This window comes from Callospermophilus lateralis, chromosome 17, assembly GCF_048772815.1.
Source record: "Callospermophilus lateralis isolate mCalLat2 chromosome 17, mCalLat2.hap1, whole genome shotgun sequence".
Lineage (NCBI taxonomy): Eukaryota > Metazoa > Chordata > Mammalia > Rodentia > Sciuridae > Callospermophilus > Callospermophilus lateralis.
This window is the reverse complement of record NC_135321.1, coordinates 48,464,608-48,486,854: the sequence shown is the minus strand read 5'-3', so window position 1 is coordinate 48,486,854 and position 22,247 is coordinate 48,464,608. Positions and strand designations below refer to the sequence as shown.

The 22,247-nt window shown below is 43.6% G+C and overlaps 1 pseudogene; it reads right to left on the bottom strand.

Annotated features, from left to right (window-relative positions):
* Window positions 1–21,504: 21,504 nt before the first annotated feature.
* LOC143382855 (actin-related protein 2/3 complex subunit 5 pseudogene) lies at window positions 21,505–22,042 on the bottom strand (annotated as a pseudogene).
* Window positions 22,043–22,247: the final 205 nt, after the last annotated feature.

Here is a 22,247-nt window from a genome sequence, read left to right as displayed (position 1 = left end):
GTAAAATGGGGAAAACACTAGCACATCACAAGGATGGTGCTTGGAATGGAATGAAACAATGTGAAAGAACTGTCTGGCACTTAGCATTTCATCAGCAAATGCTGATTCCCATTTCCTTCTTGACCACATTTTCAAATGAGTAATGAAATGCTTGAAATGACCGTATCTTTCAAGAACTTGTTCTACTCAAGAAAACCATAATTCAACCTGTAAATGTCTAGAGGCTTCTTTCTTTCTTTCTTTCACTGTTGATCTTTCTGTTTCACTTTCTTTCTTTCACTGATCAACTAGCAAATAAGAAAAGAAAAAGATAGAAGCCTTAGTAAATAAGAAACTCAGTGCTCATGCTACACATCCAATGAAAGTCTAGCTCCAATTTTTGAGAAAGAAATAAAAAGAAGTGTTGGAGATATCATCCATCAAAACTTCTCGTTTTTAAACAGGGTAAGTTGCCTTCAGAAGAGAATTTTAAGAAGGGACCGTTTGCTTCCCTAGTTTTCCCCATTCTGAACATCCAATCCTGTGGACAGTAGTAGTTTGGGCAGGATTGTTGCCCCTGACTACCAAGGCCTGTTTTTCTTTTTTGGAACTAGGGATGGAACCCATGGCCTTATGCATGCTAGGTCAGGGCTGTACTACTGAGCCATATCCCCTGCCTTTAATGCACTTTAGGTTTTTATGTCTGCAAATACTTAAAGGTCATTTCAAGTCTAGCTTTTATGAACAGTTCCTATCTGATTTGTCACCCCAGATAAATTCTGTTTGTTGTCTTGGCCCCGCAACTCCTAACTTCAATCTTTAATCTGACTTCAATCTTTAATCGTTGTTTCAATCAGTTCTCTCTCCCAGTGACTATCCTGGGTCAAAGGAGATGGGCTTATTTTGCTCCCTTTGGAAGGAAAAACCAATTCCTTGTTGAGGTTCAAGGTAAAAATGGATTTAGGAACTGTAGGAAGTAAAGATTCTTGCAATGTAACATAGCAAGATGTAACCTCCCAAAACTTCTACTCCACTCCCACACACATGTTGCAAGGAAAACTTCTCAGGGCTTTGGATCAGGGAAGGAAAACCACAGCAGGTGATGACTAAGCTGAGTCTTAAATAGAAGAAGGATTTACCAGTTGGAGCAGGCAGGCATTCCAGAGAGAAGGAAAACTACACTGAAAAGTTATTGGCTCATCCTGGCGAGTGTATGGCTAGAGGAAGGCAAGATGAGAGATGTGTAACAGAGTTAGGACTCTGGAGCCACCCACTCTCAAGTTCAAATCCCAGTTGTGTAAATATTTTGTAAGTTCTCTGAGCTTTGATTTCCGCATTTGCAAACAATATCTCAAAAGGGAATAAATAAGATCATGGATGGAAGTGTGAAAGATACTGATGGCATATGGTAATCTATTATTAACATGAATATATTTATAAAGCTGAAGAGTTATGTAGGGCCAGATTCAGAACAATCGTGAATGTAGATGAATGTAGGATTGTTTATCTGAGAAATAGATTGATCATGTTTATTCTCATTAAAACATTAGAATACCAGACTGTGTGCAGAACAGGGAGGGAGGCTGTTTACATCAAAATGCTCTCTTATACTATCATTGTCTACTTTGTTGCCATCAAAATTGACCATTTAGTAGAGGGCTGGTGCTAACTTCAAAACAGGAAACTCTTCACTACTTTCCACTTTTTTCTTTTCCACAAAGTGGGTGGGAGCAGGAGTTGGATCAAGGTGGAAAGTCTAACCAGAGTCCCTTGGCAGAGAGGGATCACTTCTGGCCCTGAGGACAAAACACCACACTTTCTGTAGACATAGTAGTAAAATAATAGGTTCTTAGAGTCACAAAACCTCACCAAGCAGTCCTAATTTGGTAAGTCCCCTGATGTGGATATGTAATATTAGAAAAACTGCACCAAAGTCAAGATGAGCCTTCCTAACATCTGCATCTTGGGGCTGCTAAATTGCTCAAAACTAGTAAGAATGAAGTTATTTTAGCACAGTGTCAGTAACGTTTTCTGTAATAACTAAAATTTACACTGACCAAGGCAGTTGAAGGCCAGTACCAGAATCTACTTTGGAATATATTTAAATACAAAAAGATTTTTTGTTTTGTTTTGATGGGGGAATGTGTCTGGAATTTTCTAATGTGCTACTTTGTTTCCGTTTTCCGTGCAAATGGTGCCCTCTTGTGGTAAGAACCTTTTATTTTCAGCAATGTGCCATTCCAATGGAATTGATAATCAGTTATTATATATAGAGACAAAGTCAGTTAAATGATTATATTTTGAATAAGAAAAAGGAATCTTCATCCACAAATTTCATTGGCAAGCTCCACCCAGAACTTCTAATTTTTTTTCCTCTGTGTGTGTGTGTGTGTGTGTTTTTTTTTTTAAATTAAAGTCAGTTTTGCTGAGAGGAGGCCCAGTAAGAAGCGCGCCCCCTGCCGCCAGCCTCCGATTCTTCACTCCCTGAACTCTACAGAGTGGCGCAGCCTCCACAGCTCAATACCCTTCACTCCAGGGCAATATCTAGAATTCTCAGATAGAGATTACAATCCTGCTGCCAGAATCAGAGAATTCCCCCTGCCTCTTATCCCTTGTTCCAGGTTATTACTCAGTTCCTATGGAAATGCTTCTAGGAACATGCTACTGTGGAGGATGGGTGGACAGACCCAGGTCTATCTATGTGTGACACTGCCACTCCCTGGCTACGCGAGAGGCCTCACACGAGTCATAGGAGCTCTTTGAGCCATGACTACCTCAGAGGATCGTGCCAGGGTAGGGATCAGGGTACAGTCTAGCAGGAGGAAGGCAGCCCTCAATGTGCAGCATCACATGATCATGCACGATTGTGTCCCTGATGTCATGGATGTCACTGCTCACACATGCACACGCACGTGCGCGCACACACACACACACACTCAATACCTACACCTCATTGGCCTCCTCCTCAAAACCACTCCTGGCTATAGGAATTCAGGGCAAGGAGGACACAGCCTCAGTCTCAAGGTCCATCCTTTCTGACTGTGGAAGCTGACACAAGGGTACTGACAATGACCGAACCACCAGGGGGCTTCCTGAGGAGGTGATGTCAGAACGTGTACTGAATGCCACATGACCTCTGCAGCTTGGGGGATGGGTGTCCCAGGGAAACCATACCTCAATGGGGACTGACTTCTGGCATCTAGGTGGCAATATGAAAGGGTGGTGTTGAGTGGCCAATGAAGGAATTGTCTAAGCACCTTCTGGTCCTGTAGAGTTGGGGTTCAGATTCTATCCAAGCAGTAGAGACACAGTTGTGGCTGACAGTCCGTGGGCAGTGGCTCCTACCTGGCTCCTCCATCTCCTGCCTGTATGTCCCACCACCTCCCCAAGAGCCAGGGACAAAGTGGTTCACCCATAAACAGCCCCATTTCTCTATCTTCCTCTTTTATTTATTTATTTATTTTTGCATTGGACTTAGAAACTTCCCACCAAGAGGAGGAATCTGGATCCTGTGCCTTGAATCTACACAGACTCTGTAATTAGCTCTAGAGAACAGAATATGGTGAAAGTGAAGCTATGCCCCTTCTGGGCAGAGGCTTCAAGGGCCCTTGTGGCTCTGCCCAGTTTCTGGGACACTGCCACTGTGACATACAGAAGTCAAACCAGCCTCCTGGAAGAATTAGAAGCATGTAACCTGGTTACCGCCAGCCTAGGTCACATAAACCAGCAGTCAGTCAAACCTCAGAAGCAAATGCGTATTGCTGTTCTGCTGTGACTACCCATACATGAGGCCACTCAGGAGACCTGCCCTGTCAACTTTCTAGCTAAATAAATGGTTGCTCTTATGAGCCACTCATTTTTGAATGGTTGTTATGCAGCAGATGCTAACTGATACAGGCACCAGTAATTCTGAGCACCCAGGACTCAGACTGTACAGGCTATGGGATTTGGGGGCTGAAACCTAGCTGCAAAGAGAGGCACACAGGACTCTTGTCTCCTGACCTTCATGTTAACCATCACCGGAATTCTCTCCTATAGGTTGAATCCCATGTCCCAGTTTACACAGATGCCACCGAGATTAAGCCCTTCTGTTCTCTGGCTCTGCTCAAAGCCCTATCATGTTTCCTGTGAAACTTGGGTGAAATTCAAATTCAGCCCAACTCATACAAGTCTCAGTGCTCTCTCTTGCTGTCACCTTTTTTCTCACTCCATGCTAGCCACAACAGCTGCCAGCCTACAAAACCTGACCTTGCCTCAGGGCCTTGGTACACGCATCTCCCCTAGCTCAGAGTGTTCTCCTTTGGCAGCCACACAACTACCTCTCTCTTGTGTCCTTCAAGCCTGTGCTCCACTCTCACTTCATGAATGGCCTGTCATGTCACTCCTTTTCAAGTATCCTTGTCACCCTCTGGTACCTTCCTCACCTTTCATTATTTTCAAAGCACTCAGTGCAAGCTGTTAGGAGGCCCTGAGGAATCCCCAGCACCAGCTGTCAGGTCCACACAGAGTAAGATTTACTGCATGAATGTTCCTGGTCCTCAGACTATCAGTCTCAGGAAGCCAGCCAGTCTTTCTTTCTTTCCTTCTTTCTGTCTTTCTTCCTTCCTTCCTTTCTTCCTTCCTTCCTTCCTTCCTTCCTTCCTTCCTTCCTTCCTTCCTTCCTTCCTTTCTTTCTTTCTTTCTTTCTTTCTTTCTTTCTTTCATACTTTGGTGCCGGGGATTGAACTCAGGGTCACTCAACCACTGAACCACATCCCCTGCCCTATTTTGCATTTTATTTAGAGACAGGGTCTCACTGAGTTGCTTATCCCCTCACTTTTGCTGAGGCTGGCTTTGAATTGTGATCCTCCTGTCTCAACCTCCCAATCTGCTGGGGTTACTGTCATGTGCCACTGCACCGGGCAACCTGTTTTAGAACAACCTCTGGAAAATGTTCTGGGTGTGGTTAGAAGACTGTTTTCAAATGTGAAAGGCGAGGACACAGCTCACTTCCACTTGCCAGGAAAACTCATTTCTCTTCTGACTACCACCAGCTCGTATGGGATTGGCCTGGGAGGAAGTTTGTCCCAGGGACAGTCTCTAAGGTTCTTTTAGGCCCCCCTCATCTGAACTTGAGTTTGAGGCCAGACATTCAAGGTCACAGAACCATGTTCTCAACTACCTTCAGGTTCCAGGATAAGTGAGGAGTCCTTTCCTACCCCCTAAGTCTATGTTTATTATTGGTCCCACACAGTGGGAGCCAGTGAGGATTTATAGGGAGGGTGGGGTGTTGAGAAAGAGGTAAACCTCTGTGGTGCAGAGCCACCCTGGTGCCATGATTTCTGTCCAAGAAAAACCAGCAACACTGTGGGAAATTCTTCAGTCATTTCTAGGAGATGGCATCTTCCTCAGAGTTAGAGTTCAAGCTTAGATTTATAGCTATGGCGCACCTGTTTATAAGTCCCATGTGATGACACACCTTTTTTCAGCCATGCCATGACTTGGGAGGCCTAGATTTTGCTTCATGGGACAGAAAGTTCCAGAAAGCAGGGTCTACCCAGGAGTCCCTGCTCTCTGAAACCTTTTACAAGAGCCATCACAAGAAATATGAAAAGATAAACCAAAACTACAAGAGGACATCTGGAATGTGCACATCCATCAAAGAATTTGTATCCAGTATACATGAAGAGCTCCCCCACACACATAAGACAAAAAGAAGCAAGAAGTCAAAAGATTCAAGCAGGCTTCCCTTAGAGGAGAAAACATACACAGCAAATGAACACAGGAAAGAAGGCTAATGTCCTTATTAATCAGAAAATTGAAAATTAAGATTCCAGTGAGATATCATGCATCCCACTAGACTGATAAACAGTACAAAATCTAATTGTACCAAGGGCCTGAGAAGTCTAGATCAAGTGGCATATGGAAGCACATTTGGTGAGAATGCAGACGGGCAGACAACTTTGAAAAATCTCTCTGGCATTTTCTTGTAACTTAACAATCTATATGCATTTTGAACCTGCAAGTCCAACCTCATGCTGTTGAGAGCCACAGCCGAAGGGGCCCCAGCAAACTTCCAGCTGCCAGCTGATGATTGGCTCACAGCGGCCCCAGCAAACTTCTAGCTGCCAATTGATTGGCTCCTCTGCAGTGATGCTCATTGGGCTGTTTCCCCGCCCTTTCAGACCATGGAGCTACTCATTGGGGGACTTTTTTTGGCTCCGCCCACATGACCCAGCCAAAAAGCAGGAGGAGTGGGGGAGGTGGAGAGACTTGTGGGAAGCCGGTGGTGGCAGTTGGGCTCTGAAGGTTTTCCTGAGGAGCTGTGTGGTTTGGTGTGTGGGTCCTAAAAATAAAGTTCGTTTCTTTTGACAAGTGGCTCCTGAATTGTGCCCAGCCATACTGCGGCATTTGGTGGCCCGCAAGGGGATTGAACCCGCGACCTTGGCATTATCAGCACCAATGATTCGCTTGCTCATAAGTCAGTTGTTTTATTAATGGCATTGCTTGTTCTGTATTCCCCAAAAACTCTGGTAGCTGTTTGAATAAGCCTATCTACAAATTCAGTGTAAGGATCATTAGCTCCTTGTATTACATTAGATAATTGACCTTGTAAATCTCCATGTCCTTGTAAAGTCTTCCATGCCCTAACCGCATCAACAGCAATTTGTGCGTATACGCCAGGATCATATGCAATTTGTTGCTGCTCATCCTCATAAGGTCCCTTTCCTAACAACGTATCTAGATTTCTCTGAGGATAACCAGCTGCTGCATTTCATCTAGCATTCTCCTTGCAAAATTCCTCATTGGCAACCTTCCATAACAGGTATTGTCCTCCATTTAGCACAGCTTTACACATATTAGCCCAATCTGCTGGCGTTACGTTCAAGTTGGTAATGGATTCGACCAGGCTTACAGTGAAGGGTGCTTGAGGACCATAGGTTGTTACAGCCTCTTTTAGCTGCTTCAATGTTTTGAAATTTAAAGCATGGTGAATTCGCTGCCCTCCTACCTCAAATACAGGGCATGTTAATGTTTGAGATCCTGTCTCAGGATCCCATCTATCAACTGCGGGGGTTGGGGCCTCCCAGCATATGGAGGTGGTGCTGTTGGTTGGACACTTATACCCTCTGGTGATAGAAAGGTGTTAGTAGCAGTCTCCTCTTGTAACTTTTCCCCTGATGGCTTTTTCTGCTCTAAACTTTCTTCCTCTGTCTGACTAGCTCGAGAGACCTTCTCTTTTACTTGAATTTTTCTACTATAACTATAATACAACCCAATAAGATAACACAGAGCAAAACTGAAACAGAGTGAAACAAAATTGGAACAACAAAAAATCATTATAATAGCCTCCTGAAATGTCCATCCATCCTTTCTCCCTATCTGTTCCTCAGATGTGAGCAGTTTTTCTTCCATCTTACACATCTCCAGGGACAGGCAACTTAAAAGAAAAGTGAAGCAAAACAAAAGAAGAATCTTAAAGTGGCTACCCATCCTCTCGCCCTGCCCTCACGGGCGAGCAGTTTATCTTATCACTTACCCTCAGTCATTCCCCTTGTGGGCCACCAAATGCTGCAGTATGGCTGGGCACAATTCAGGAGCCACTTGTCAAAAGAAATGAACTTTATTTTTAGAACACACACACCAAACCACACAGCTCTTCAGGAAAACCTTCAGAGCCCAACTGCCACCACCGGCTTCCCACAAGTCTCTCCACCTCCCCCACTCCTCCTGCTTTTGAGACCAATTGGCTAGGTCGTGTGGGCAGAGCCAAAAAAGTCCCCCAATGAGTAGCTCTGTGATCTGAAAGGGTGGGGAAACAGCCCAATGAGCATCACTGCAGAGGAGCCAACCAGACTGTGGCATCATGCAATATACAAGGCACCTTTGAGAAAACATTCTTGCAGCATTGTCAACAACAGGAAAAAAAATACAGAAATGAATCAACTACCCATTGACAGGAGAATGAAAAATAAGCTGTGGGATATTACCCACAGTTCATTTCCATGCCAGTAAAACTAAACCACAGCCTACACAAGGGCAGGGACAAAGCTTAGAAAGAGTCAGGGGAGGAGTGAACGTTGCAAATGTCTGAAGTTTACGTATAGTGCATGATTTTTTTTAAATTCAACAACAAACCAATTTATATACTGTTAGATGTTTATTGACTAGCTACCAGCAAAAGAATAACAAACACAAAATTTTGGATAGTGGTGATCTCTGGTGTAGAAGAAGATGCAAATTACTGAGAATGTTCTCGTTCTGGAGTTGATTTATGGGTTCTCATATCTTATTATTTTATTACTCTTTGTAACACATGTGTTTGTCAGCTTTCAGTTGCTGTCATAACATACCCAACATATGCAACTTAAGAGGAAAAATATTTACTTTGGCTCACAATTTCAGAGATTTAAGCCCATGGTTAGCTGACTCCATTGTTTTGTGACCTATGGTGGAAGCAGAACATCATGGCAGAATGGTGTGGCAGAACAAGGTTGCCCTTATCATGGTGAACAGGAGGCAGAGAAGATGGGGATGGAGAAGATATCCCCCTCAAGAATATGCCTCCAGGGACCTACTTCCTTCAACTAGGACCCACCTCCTATTTTCCACCACCTCCCAATAGCACCAAGCTGGGGACCAAGCCTTCAACACATGAGCCTGGGGGATATTCTAGATCCAAACTATAAAATACAATGTAGAGAAAATACAATACAAAATACAATGTAGAGAAAATGATAAACATTGAAATAAATAGACAAAGGAAATAAAAGCATGTAGTATGCATGCACACAGAGCCAATATATGTGCATTGCCTGTCATGTTATTTTCTTTTTTAAAATTTATTCTAATTTGTTATATATGACAGCAGAATGCATTTCAATTCACATTACACATATAGAGCAAAATTTTTTATGTCTCTGGTTGTACACAAAGTAGAGTCACACCATTCATGTCTTCATACTTGTATGTACCTGTGGTAATTATGTCCATCTCATTCTATTGTCTTCTCTAACCCATGCCCCCTCCCTTCCCCTTCCTCCCCTTTGCCCTGTCTAAAGTTCCTGTATTCCTCCCATGCTTCCTGCCCCATCGCCATTATGGATCAGCATCCTCCTATCAGAGACAATATTCGGCATTTAATTTTCTGGGATTGGCTAACTTCATTTAGCATTACCTTCTTCAACTCCATCCATTTACCTGCAAATACCATGATTTTATTCTCTTTTAATGCTGAGTAATATTCCATTGTGCATATATACCACAGTTTCTTTATCCATTCATCTACTAAAGGGCATCTAGGCTGGTTCAACAGTTTAGCTCTTATGAATTGTGCTGCAATAAATAGTGATGTCTGTGTCCCTGTAGTATGCTGTTTTTAAGTCCTTTCATTATAGACCGAGGAGTGGGATAGCTAGTGGTTCCATTCAAGTTTTGCAAGGAATCTCCATACTGCTTTTCATATTGGCTGCACCAATTTGAAGTCCCATCAGCAATGTATGAGTGTGCCATTTTCCCCACATCCTCGCTAACACTTATTGTTGTTTGTATTCTTAATAGCTGCCATTCTGACTGGAGTGAGATGAAATCTTAGTTTTGATTTGCATTTCTCTAATTGCTAGAGATTTTGAACATATTTTCATATATTTGTTGATTGAATGTATATCACCTTCTGAAAAATGTCTGTTCAGTTCCTTAGCCCATTAATTGATTGGGTTATTTGTTATTGGTTTTTTTTTTTTTTGGTGTTAAGATTTTTGAGTTCTTTATATATCCTAGAGATTAGTGCTGTATCTTATGTGCATGTGGTAAAAATTTGCTCCCATTCTGCAGGCTCTCTGTTCACCTCACTGATTATTTCTTTTGCTGAGAAGAAGCTTTTGAGTTTGAATCCATCACATTTATTGATTCTTGATTTTAATCCTTGCACAGAAGTCTTTTTTGATTTGTAAGTTAATGATTTATCCATTGATACATATTTTCCTTTCCATACTATAAGCATGAAGTATGAAGTTATGACAGTAGGAGCAAATGTGACTCCATTTTGTTTTATGACTTCATCCTGTAAAACAACCATGCCAAGTAGAAGAGTCATGACTGGGGCAAGATGTTCTTTTCCTTTTGTTATAGAAACCTTTAAGAACACAAAACTACCTAATGGGGTATTGTTTCTGTAACTAGGGTAATGGGGCTCTGTTTCTGTAACTGGGGTGACTGGGCTAACTGTGATTGGTTAGGCTTCCCTCCGCTTGACTGCACTGTCCCGCTTCTGTAACCTGGCTTGCTTGCATTGGCTAGACCCTCGAACACCCCTTTTGCGGTTTTCAAGCTTATAAGGAGTGCCCTTGCAATTGTTCGGGGCTGAAAAGGGGAACAGCTTTATGTTCTGGTCAGCCGCCACAAGTGTACTTCAATAAAGGCTTGATTCGATTATACGTGAGTGGTCTGGAAGTCAGTTTATGAAACCTCAGGACAAAGCTTTAACTATAACATCTGGGGGCTCGTCTGGGATCCATTTCTTCCCTACCCTCATGCCAAATTTGCCTCCGACAACGGGCCTTTGGATTTCAGCCCCAGAGTAGAGGGGAGCTCCTGAGAGACGTTCGTCAGCCTCACTCCGAGGACACTCCAATCCGTCCTAGGACGCTCTGAAAAGCCTCCTGCTGGCCTATCAGTTCTGGTGAGTCTCTGGGGGCAGGACGAGACCTGGTCTCTGCCCCATTAGAGGTCTCCCTGGGTGACATCAGAGATTGTTGCTTGTCCTGTGTCTGTTCTGCTATTTGTCATTTCTCCAGCGTCTTCTGCTGTTTGTCATTTGTCCAGTGTCTGTTCACCAGCCGTTTGTCTTGTGTTTATTTGTCTGAGTGTTGTGTGCGGGCCCTTTTCTTGTTCTCATAACCACTCTTCTTTCACCAGGACTCCTGCGCTCTATCCACAGACATCATGATAGAAGGAAGCACTACAGAGATTTCTACCTGGACCCCTTTAACTTGTTTTCTTAACAATTTTTCAGGACTTTGTCTGTTGGTTTGTTCCCTTTGTGTTCTGTGTTAATTTCTACCTCAATTTGTTTCTAATGGGAAAAAAATGGTTAAAATGGTTTTAACTGTGCTCACTACAACTTGCATTAAAATGTTAAGTGCTGCCAACAGGACTAAAAGAATTGTCAAAAGTAAAAGCTAAAGGTAAAAAAGAAAAAGGCATTCTAGAGATTGCCTTAATTTAGGAACCGGGCCAGGTGGCCAACTGGGTAAATCATGTCAGTTCCTATAGAGGACAGATTAAAACTAAAGTGTTTTATAAAATTATTATTCCTAAATTGTATATCAAAAAACATAAATTTGTCCAGAAAATTTGGCTTTTGTCTCTCAGTATTTGCAAGCATGAATAACTCCCAACTATTAAAAAATGGTCTAAAGATTTTTCAATGTCAGGCTAAAAGTTGGTGGCTGCTATCCAAGAAACCGGAAAAACCAGTTTAAAACTTAAAACTTATAAGGAGCGCCCTTGAAATTGTTCAGGGCTATCAGGGGAACAGCTTTATGTTCTGATCAATCACCACTAGTGTGCTTCAATAAAGGCTTGATTCGATTATACGTGAGTGGTCTGGAAGTCAGTATATGAAACCCTGGGATGAAGCTTTAACTATAACGAATCCATCACATTTATTGATTCTTTATTTTAATCCTTGCACTACAGAAGTCTTTTTTTTTTTACTTTGTAAGTTAATGATTTATTCATTGAGACATATTTTTCTTTTCATACTACAAGTGTGGAGTATGAAGTGATAAAGAATAAAGATTATTATAAGTAGCTTTTAGCGGTTTAAGAAAAATCTACAGGGTATGAGAACTATCAAATCACTGAACCGAAATTTTCTATAGACCATGCTTATTCTCAAACTTTTTTATTTTTTATTTTCTTATTTATATATGACAGCAGAATGCATTACAATTCTTATTACACATATAGAGCACATTTTTTCATATCTCTGGTTGTATACAAGTATATTCACACCAATTCATGTCTTCATACATGTATTATGGATAATAATGTCCATCACATTCCACCATTGTTTCTAACCCCCTGGCCCCTCCTTTCCCCTCCAACTCCTCTTCCCTATCTAGAGTTTGTCTATTCCTCCCATATTCCCTCTTCCTACCCCACTATGAATCAGCCTCCTTATATCAGAGAAAACATTTGGTATTTGGTTTTTGGGGATTGGCTTACTTCATTTAGCATTCTCTTCTCTAACTCCTTCCATTTACCTGCAAATTCCATGAGTTTATTCTGTTTTATTGCTGAATAAAATTCCACTGTGTATATATATGCCACATTTTCTTTATCCATTCATCCACTGAAGGGCATCTAGGTTGGTTCCATAGTTTAGCTATTGTGAATTGTGCTGTTATAAACATTGATCTGGCTGTGTCCCTGTAATATGCTGTTTTTAAGTCCTTTGGGTATATATAGACCGAGGAGAGGGATAGCTAGGTCAAATGGTGGTTCCATTCCAAGTTTTCCAAGAAATCTCTATACTTTTTTCCATATTGGCTGCACCAATTTGCAGTCCCACCAGCAGTGTACGAGTGTACTTTTTTCCCCACATCCTTGCCAACACTTATTGTTGTTTGTCTTCCTAATAGTTGTCATTCTGACTGGAGTCAGATGGTATCTTAGAGTAGTTTTGATTTGCACTTCTCTATTTGCTAGAGATGTTGAACATTTTTTCATATATTTGTTGATTGATTGAATATCATCTTCTGAGAAGTGTCTGTTCATGTCCTTGAGGGCCTACAGTTTCTGATGGTGGACAAAGAACCAGAGATGAGGTATAGGATGAGATGTTAAGGGGGTAGGAGATAAGGATATAGAGTTGTTAAATCTTAGGAAGTGTGAAAGAAGAATCTAAAGAAGTTGGTTAGTAGCAGGATAAGACAGAGGAAGTAATTTGGGGGAGAAAAGTGGGAAAACAATAGAGTACAAAAAACAAAACATAAATATTAAGAAAAATTAAAGATGCAAAAATAGGAGATAAAAGAATATATAAACACAACTGTAATATACTGTTCAGACATCCCAGTCCTCAGTAGCCTAATTCATGAAAAGTACTTGGTTTCACAAATGTTGGGAATGTGAGGGTGAGAGAAGAGAAAGGGAGGAAAAAAATCTCAAAGGAAGATACCAGGATTGGCTGGAGTTTAGTATCTTTCCTGCTTCCCTTCTAATCCAATAGGTGGGGTTGTCTGTTGTGTGCTGGTATCTCCACTCTCAGGATGGTAAAGGTTACCAGGGTGAGAGGGTTGGTCTTGGGTGTAGGGCTCCTGGAAGTGGGATAAAGCACCTGATGATCTCCAATGGGAGACCACACCCCAAGGATCTCCTTTGGGGCCCACTCATGTGATGTGGGCTCCTGGTCTTATCTCCTTATATTGCCTGTAGACCACACAAAATTCCTGGTCTCTAATTTAGTCTCTAAACTGTATCTCACTCACCCTCTCCTTTTCTACTTCCCAATCAGGAACTTTTCTCTCCAAAGGTCTTGTGGGCTTAGGGGCTGTGCACCATTGTGGAGAACTGTTTTGTATTGGGCAGTCATTATGCTGGGTTAGCAGCTGCTGGGGAGAAGGGGGAGTTGGGGACTATGGGTCCCTGCCCAGCCAGTGTTCCAAGCTCAGAGTTGCCCCAAGTAAAGATGGCAATGAAGGTGTCCCAAGGTAGAGGCAGCTGCTTTCAGCAATGGGGTGTCAGGTTGGGTTGGGTGGGGCCAGGTGGTGGCATTGGGTGATATATTCAGAGATGCAGCTCTGTGGCATGCTGTATTCTGGCTGACAGCTGTCTCAAAACCCTGTGTGATGTCCCCAGGTGCAGGCAGGCTACCACGTGTAGGCGACTATGGCAGTGGCTGCAGAGTCCCAAGATGGAGGTGACTGGGGGAGCACACGTTGGTAGATGGGGCTCCACACAGGAGTGGCAGCAAGAGTTCCTGCACCTGGGCAGCAGCAGGATGTCCTGTATGGGAGCGGCTGCTGGAGTTCCAGCGCAGGTAGATGGCCAGGAACCCTGCACGGGTGCTAATGCTGGTGGCCCTGCTTGAGCACCAGGGGTCCTGTGTGGGTGAGTAGCCAGAAGTCCTATGCTGACACTGAGTCTTAGAGATCTGCATGGGAGCAGCTGTCGGGGGGGGGGCCCTCTATCACTTGCAAAGAAACAGTATTCCCATTACTTGAATCCCAGGTCACAAAGCAACACAGAATGCAGCCTCCATCTAGCCTGCCATCTTGGATCTCCTATTATTTTCATTATGTATTACAACAGGTGTCCAGAGAATTGTGTGGTGAACAGACCAGGAGGCAGAAGGATATGAAACTGCTTGACGGCATCATCCGCCAGGGACTCAGTTTCTTCATATGGTTTATACTGTACTGAGGATGACCCATGGCCAGCATGCATAACATAGATCTCCCCTTCCTCATCCATTGCAGACATTGCTAATGGATCACAGACCTCTTTCATGCTAATCACGCACACAACTCTAGACTCCTCAACTTGGCACTGTATGCTCCTAACGTGATCAATTAGACTTGGAAAACTAAATGACACCTATTTGTTGACTGCTATGGCTTGAATGTGTCCTCCAAAGTTCATGCATTGGAAACCTAATCCCCAATGCAATAGTATTGGGAGGTAGGGCCTTATACGAGGTAATAAGTCCATGAGGGATCTACCTTCGAGAACAAGTTGATGTTGTTATCACCGGGGGTGGGTTAATTATCACAAGAAGGATCTGTTATTAAACAGAATTCAGCACCCGCTTTCTGGCTTGCTCTTACCCTCCCTGAACCCTGTGCCTTCCACCTGGATGATAAGCACAAAGGCCTATGCCAGGTACTAGAGCAATGTTCTCAGACTTCCCAGCCTCCAGAACCATGAGCAAAATAAATTTCTGTTTATTAGAAATCACTCAGTCTTAGGTATTATTATCTATTACAGCAGCAGTAAACAAACTAAGAGGCTAACCCTGACTATCCACCCAGTGAGGGTCTGGGAGTGCAGAATTGAGTCATCATGCACCAGCAGCTCCAAAAGGCAGTGTGTGTAGGGAGGAGCCAACTGGCCTTAGAGGTAGCCAGGACCAAAGACCTGGATGCCTATCAACATGGAACTGCAGATGCTCTAGTGCCACCTCTATCCTCCTGCAGCCAGCCAATCCTCCCTACTCTCACCAGTGGGTGGGCAGGCTCCTGGCTGCCCCAGGCTGGTGACCTTCACAGTACCTGACAATAGCTTGATTCACTCAGAGGCCAAACAGGGACTCAGCATCACCCTCTAGGCCAGAGGGCACCGCTGACAATGGCTCCACAGTACTGACATGACCATATGGAGCCTGCCTACCTCACGCCAGCCTCCCTTCTGAGAGGCAGGTAGAAAAGACTGAGTGATATTCTCTGTGTTTGCATCTCAGGCCTCTTGCCTTTGCTGCTGTACCCTGCCTGTGCCCACCCTCCTGCCCTCATGACCCAGCTCAGTAGGAGCCTCCTCAGGCCTGCTCCAGCTGCTTTTCTCCCAAGGAGGAAGTTCCCTTCCTCTGCTGTCCATAGCAGAAGCCTGCTTCTCATAGAGTGTGCAAACACCACCCACCACTTCTCAATAGCAAATGGTGCCAAGACTAGAATGCTCAAATAACGCTCAAATTCTTGGGGATAAGGATGCAAAAGTTTCTTCTGGTCCCACATAGAGGCGAATGTTCTCAGGAGGGAAGGATAACCTGGTAAAGGGCTGAAAGATCAGTGGGTGCAGCAAGAGAAGGGGCGATGAACAAGCACTCATAGACCATGTGGTGTCCGTCAGCCAGGTGGAACAAATGACACTCCATTAGTGGCCAAGGGCAGGTTATTGGCTTCTAGTGCTATCAGCCACTGTGGATCTGCCCCACAGCATCTTCACTCTGAATTCAGGCTGACTGGAAAGTTTCTATCTGGAACAGTACCTTTCTCATGGCAGAAGGAAAAGAAAAGTGGGAAGTCACACTTTGGTTCTGATAGCATATGTCTGTATTTCCTTCACTTGTCATCAGTGAATTCTTTGCCAGGCCTGAGTGCAAAAGGGGCAGAGCCACTTGACCCTATGACAGAGAGGGTTCCTTGTCCAAGAGCACTGCATGAGTGAGCATTAATCCAATTCCACACTGGATTAATTGGGGTGTGTTATCTCCTGGGAATATGGAGAAATCCCCTGAACACATCTCTAGTATTTACAAATCCCTCTGGCCCCCATGAAGAAAGCAACAGTCTAGAAATGGACAAGAGTAGATTTGGGGAGAAAAATCAGGAGAACTCTCCTTTATTAGAAAAAGAAAAAGGAGAGCACATTAGACAAGTGCCAGGGAGTGACCATGGAAAAAGTCAAAGGATTTAAAGAATCAGTGGACATAGTGATATACAAGAAGCAGATTAGGGACTGTGTGATCATGGGAGAAATGGAACAGATCTGGTGGATGCTCCTTGCCTGGTGCTGGCTCCACATTTCTGAGAAGAGCAGCTACTTTGTTCTCTGTTCTTGGACTTTCTGTGTTCCCCTAATAAACATTCCTTTTGGGTAAAGCAGGGGGAAAAAGTGCACACTAAACACAGGCAGGAACAAATGGATCGATCAGATGATAAGCAGTTGAGTGAGCTGGCAAATAAGTAATCAGGGAAATTAATTCATGTCCCCTAATGCTCCAAAATGAAGAACAACAGGACTGACCCAGAAGATAAGAAAGAACTCCCCTCTGGACATGTCTCAAGGGATCTCTCACTCCCTGCTAACACATGAAAGGTCTCTATTCTTCCTGGGAGCCGCTGTCTGTTTCAGTTGGGACAGAAAAAGAGAGGTAGGAGAAAAGAAGAGGAGTGGGAGAACAAAAGGCCAGAGGATGGTGAATGGGATCGGTCCAACCTTCACATCATTCACTGTCTGAGATGGGAGAATTTGGAGTTCACAAATCCTATGGAGATTTTTTGTGGCAGTAGCAGCTGTATTTAAAAAGCCCACAGGAACACAGAATTCAATGGGCCTCACAGACACAGAAAGCTCAGATCCTCTCCCTTGAGTGTCCCCTAAGATAGAAAGTGGGAGGATGGAGATGCAGAGTTGTGAGATTATGATGTCAGGTCAGCCACACCTGCGGAGTTTCAGGGTCACTGTCCATGGTTCTGAAGGCGAGACTCAGCTGGAGAAATGTGTGCAAAGACCAATGACCATAGGTCAAAGATGAGTACCTTGCGGGAGCTAATTTCCTCTAGTACCTCCTTTTCCTGATGAGAGAACAGAAGCCTAGTGGGGTGAAGCTTTTCACTGAAGAACACAAAGTGAGTATCAAGTGAGACTAGAAGCAGCCTCCAGATGTTTGCTCAGACATGGCTCATTTCTTGGAAGGCTCTCTGGGTATTCACTATCCAGAATCACTACTGGTTCTAAAACTCCAACTAGGTCTTTCCTATAGATGTCACAGCCCACACAGCTGGAAGATGGCCTCCAAGGCTGAATGGGCAGGGCTTTGTTCCTCTCTCTGGCCCCATCTCTGCCTGTTTCCTTCCCAACTGTCCTGTTTCCTCACCAGCCTCCTTTCCAATTTCTGCAGACAAAGGTGTACACACTATAGCCTGTGGGCCAAAATGGGCCTGCCACCTGTTTCTGCAGGACTTTCTGGATAAATTTTTACATTTAAAATGGCAGAGAAAAATCAAAAGAAGAACTCTACTTCATGACAAGTGAAAATATAGGAAATACCTGCTTTTCTGTCCATAAACAAAGTATTATGACAGCACATCCACACTTTGTCATTTAGGTGCTACAAATGCCTGCTTGGCATTTGGGCAATGTGACAAAGACGCTTAGGCACCTTGGAAATAGGGGTCACATGACTTCAATATGACCAATGAACATAGACCATCCTCCCTAGCCATGGTGATTGGCTGAAGTCTGGGCATGTGACCAATCAGGTCAAATAGGTCAAGCCCCTGGCTGAGACCAAGGGGGAGGGTTGCTGAGATGTTGGTGGCTATTCTGTCATCTGGAAGGCAGGTCTCAAAAGAATGACAACAGCTCAGAGGGCAGTAAGCAGGCCAGGAGGGGTGATTCCTCCTGACTTCATCCATTTGGAGTTCACAAACCCCATGGAGATTTTTTGTGGCAGTAGCAGCTGCATTTAAAAAGCCCACAGGAACACAGAATCCAATGGGCTCACAGACACAGAAAGCTCAGATCCTCTCCCTTGGGTGTCCCCAGCAGATAGAATGTGGGAGGTACAGGTACAGTGTTAGAGTCTGTAAACAAGTCAGGATGGCGCCTGGCAAAATGCCAGAGGGAGTGGTTTGTGAAGTAACAAAAGCGAGCCATTAAGTGTGGAGATTCCTTATTGGTTGACTGCTGTATCTATTTTATGTTAATTAGATAAGCTGTGTGGAATGTATAAATACCACTCCTGTCCTACAATAAAGGGCTCCCACTCCTGCTGTATCAATCTACACAAGTTGCTCGTCACCCCCTGGTTAGTTTGTTGTAGCCGGACTGCGGCAGATGGTGGCCCGTACGGAGAGCCCCGGGACACTCGCGGGTAAGTGACGGAAAAAAAAAGCTGCCCGTCCTTGGATAGGATGGGAGCAAATCTGCTCGTCTCTAGGCAGATAGGGCGAGAGGAAAAATGGCCATTTTGAGAAAATTGAGAAGATTGATACAGTATGTTTGTGTCTTGTTTTGTCTCAGTGTATTGTATTGTCTTTGTGACGAAAATATGGAAGGGGTGTTAAGTAAATTGATAAGGGAAAGAGGCACCCCAGTGGAACCAAGAGCAGTTAGGGCATGTGTTGATAAAAGCCCAGGAACTCTAGTCAGAAAGAAAAAAAAAGTTCAGAGGAGGAAGGATTATCAAGAAAGGAATTACAAAAGGCTACTACTAAATACTTTACTGGAGGATGTGTGAATCGGTACAGCGGCTGCCACGTGCGCGAGCCGGTCATGGTGCAGCAAGGCTTTTCCAAGCGGCGGCAGTGGGCTCTTCCCCGCCCCCGCCCGGGAGTGGGGCGCCACTTCGAGAGCCCAAATCCAGACCTAACCCGGAGGCCCAGTCTGGAAAGCTTTTGCTCCCTGTGCCCGGAAACAGTTTGAGTCTGGGACTCTCCTCAGGGCCATCTGGGGCTGCCTGGGATGCTACAGCTGGCAGAAGACACTACTGGCGTCCCTGAAGTTTAATCATTTCCAAGGCCAGTAACTACAATGGTTCTCCCACACCTGGAAGCTAATGAGTAATGAACATTATTAAGGCTTATTTCAAATGTAAAAAACCTTGAGATAATGTACTAAATTGTTCAGAAGGTTGTTTTCTTAGTGCCTGCTAGAATACTACAGGATTTTCTTTAGCCATCCGGAGTTCCTGCTTTTGTCCCAGTGCCAGTGAAAACAAAGGTGGAAAAATTTACAGTGTTGCTGAGAAATGGATGAGACTTCGGAGCTGTTGCTGTTTCTGCTGCTACAGCTTAGGCTAGCTGCCTGCAGAACTTACCTGGACTGTGATTTAAGCTAGCTGCCTGCAGAACTTACCTGGACTGTGATTTAAGTTAGTTGCCTGCAGAACTTACCTGGACTATGATTTACCTGGACTGTGAGTTAATCTATTGAGACACTGTTTTACCTGGACTGAGACAACAAACTGTAATCTACAACAAATTGTAACTCGGTATCTTTGCTAATGGTGTCATTGCTGGTATAATTTTTCCAAGGGCTTCTTGCATGGAGCCATCAATTGGCTTGGTATTGTGGCATTTTGTATCCTCCCCTTCTGCTTGTAGCAAATTATTTATGGTGTTTGTGTAAAAACCACTATGGTCCTTATTTAAATTAAACAAAAGGGGGAAATGTTAGAGTCTGTAAACAAGTCAGGATGGCACCTGGCATTTTGTCAGAGAAATGTTAGAGTCTGTAAACAAGTCTGGATGGTGCCTGGCAAAATGCCAGAGGGAGTGGTTTGTGAAGTAACAAAAGCAGAGCCATTAATTGTGGAGATTCCTTATTGTTTGACTGCTGTATCTATTTTATGTTAATTAGATAAGCTGTGTGGAATGTATAAATACCGCTCCTGTCCTACAATAAAGGGCTTCCACTCCTGCTGTATCAATGTACACAAGTTGTTCACCTGATGTCACTAGACTTCTTGTTTTTTCAGAACATGCTTGCTTGTCCTTGACAATTTGAATTTGTTTGACTGTGACTGTCAATCCCAAGAGTTCCTACCACTGTCTAAATGGAGAAACCTGGGGCCATAAGAGGGTGGATTTAGGCTAGCTACCAAGATGATAGCACTGTGAGATTCCTAAATGGAGGTCAAAGGACTTTGATAAGGATTAAAAATTATTATTTTTTTTATTCAACACTGACATTTTATTTTCTGAAGTTTTATCATTTTTACAAAACAAAACAAAAAGCAGGTATCAAAAACAGCAGAGTTTATAGAATTTCTGCACCAGTTTTCATATAAGTCAGTGATTATGAAACTGGTAGCCAATGTAAATATTAAACACAGGCTAATTTCCCTCTTGGTCATATGCTTTCAGGTGGTTTTTTTTTTTTGGAGCTACTCTGAAATAATAGCTTTTTATAAGCACCGGCCACTTTTTGAGAACCGATTTGGTTTGTCCAACAAAGTAAACAATTTTTTGCTGTGTGACTTTTTTTTTAAGAAACACTGAGCTGAACACAGAATATGTTATTTGTTTGGATCTGAACCAAATCTTTTGAGATCCCAATTACCCTGAAGAACACTGAGGACATTTATAGGGCATACTAAATGGTATAATAAAAATTCATATTTGTCATCATAATGTCTAAGGCAGCTACTATTTTTCTAAAGAAACAATATTTCATTCAGAGACTGCCCAGAGTTTGAACTACATCATAGTTTCCTCATCCTTTCTGATTTGGAGTAGTTTCCCCAAAGGGAGCCACATTATTGACACACCAAAGCTTTAATATCAAGCCAAACAGTCTCTGATATTTTATAGATACACCTGTATAGAACAAGACTCCTTGTTCAGGACCCTGGGTGACCACAAAGAAATCAAGAGGCCATGATAATTGAATGTCGAAAGGAAGTAGCGTTCTTAAAACTCACAGCATAATCTGGAGACAAGGAGAAATAAAATTGGAAATTAGTAATGGTTTTCACCCACCACTTGTTCCAGAAACACATTTTGCTTAAATAAGGGAGTATGGTCCAGTTTTGCAATGTTAATAGCTGCCAGTTTCTCCAAAAAAAAAAAAAAAAGAAAAGAAAAGAAAGAAAAGAAAAAAATATATATTTTTTTAATAAAGATCACTTCCTGACTAGCAATGAGCTAGGAAACTGGCCTCAAATTCTGATCAGATCCCTCATATTAGTGGGAGGGGGGGACAAACCAACAACACAGTAACCAGCTGATAGGGGTTTAAGATTGCACAATTAAATCTGAATGTACATGATACTCTACACAGACTGGTATAAACATCATTGGAATGGTTACGAGAGGATGAAACAATCCTGCTGAAACCAAATTTCCTCCACATTATCCCAATTTTCATGAAAGGAAAACTGGCATGTAATTTTCTTCTTTATAGATATGAAAAAGGAAGCAAGAAGGCAAAGCTGAGAAAAACAGATGCTACCCACAGGGCAGCCGTGGCATTTGGTTGTTTTGGTCTTTGTACCAGCAACTCCCACTCCTGCGGTGGATCCAGTTCCTGCTGGACTACACCGTTTTCCTTGCAGTCAGGACACGAACAATGGACCCTACTCCTCCAGCAGCGAGTGCCTTTTCATGCCACTGTAGTAACACAGCACTGCTATTGTCAGATGGGCTCTCAAAGCCCTTATAAATATACTTCATTAGGAGACCCACACCATTCTTGTCCAGACATTGAACAGCCTTTTCGATATCATTAGCTTTAAAAGAGATGAGCACCTTCAAGACAATGCTGCCTGCCCGATCCTTCACCGCCTGACTCTTGGTGTTGATAGGGGCATTTTTCAGAGCTGCCTGGAGAGCAGCTGTCATGTTTGCCGCAGGCAGGAGTCCACCTCGCCCTCGTCGGGCCGGCCTGCCCGTCGCCCCCGTCCTCCTCGTCCATGAACTTGTTCTCGTCGTACTCATCCACGTCCACCTTCCGGAAGCGGGCCGACGACACCGTGTTCTTCGACAACCCGGATCCGCGCCCGTGGCCAAGGCCTCCTCTCGGTGCTGCCTCTAGCTCAGCAAGCCCAGCCCGGCAGAAAC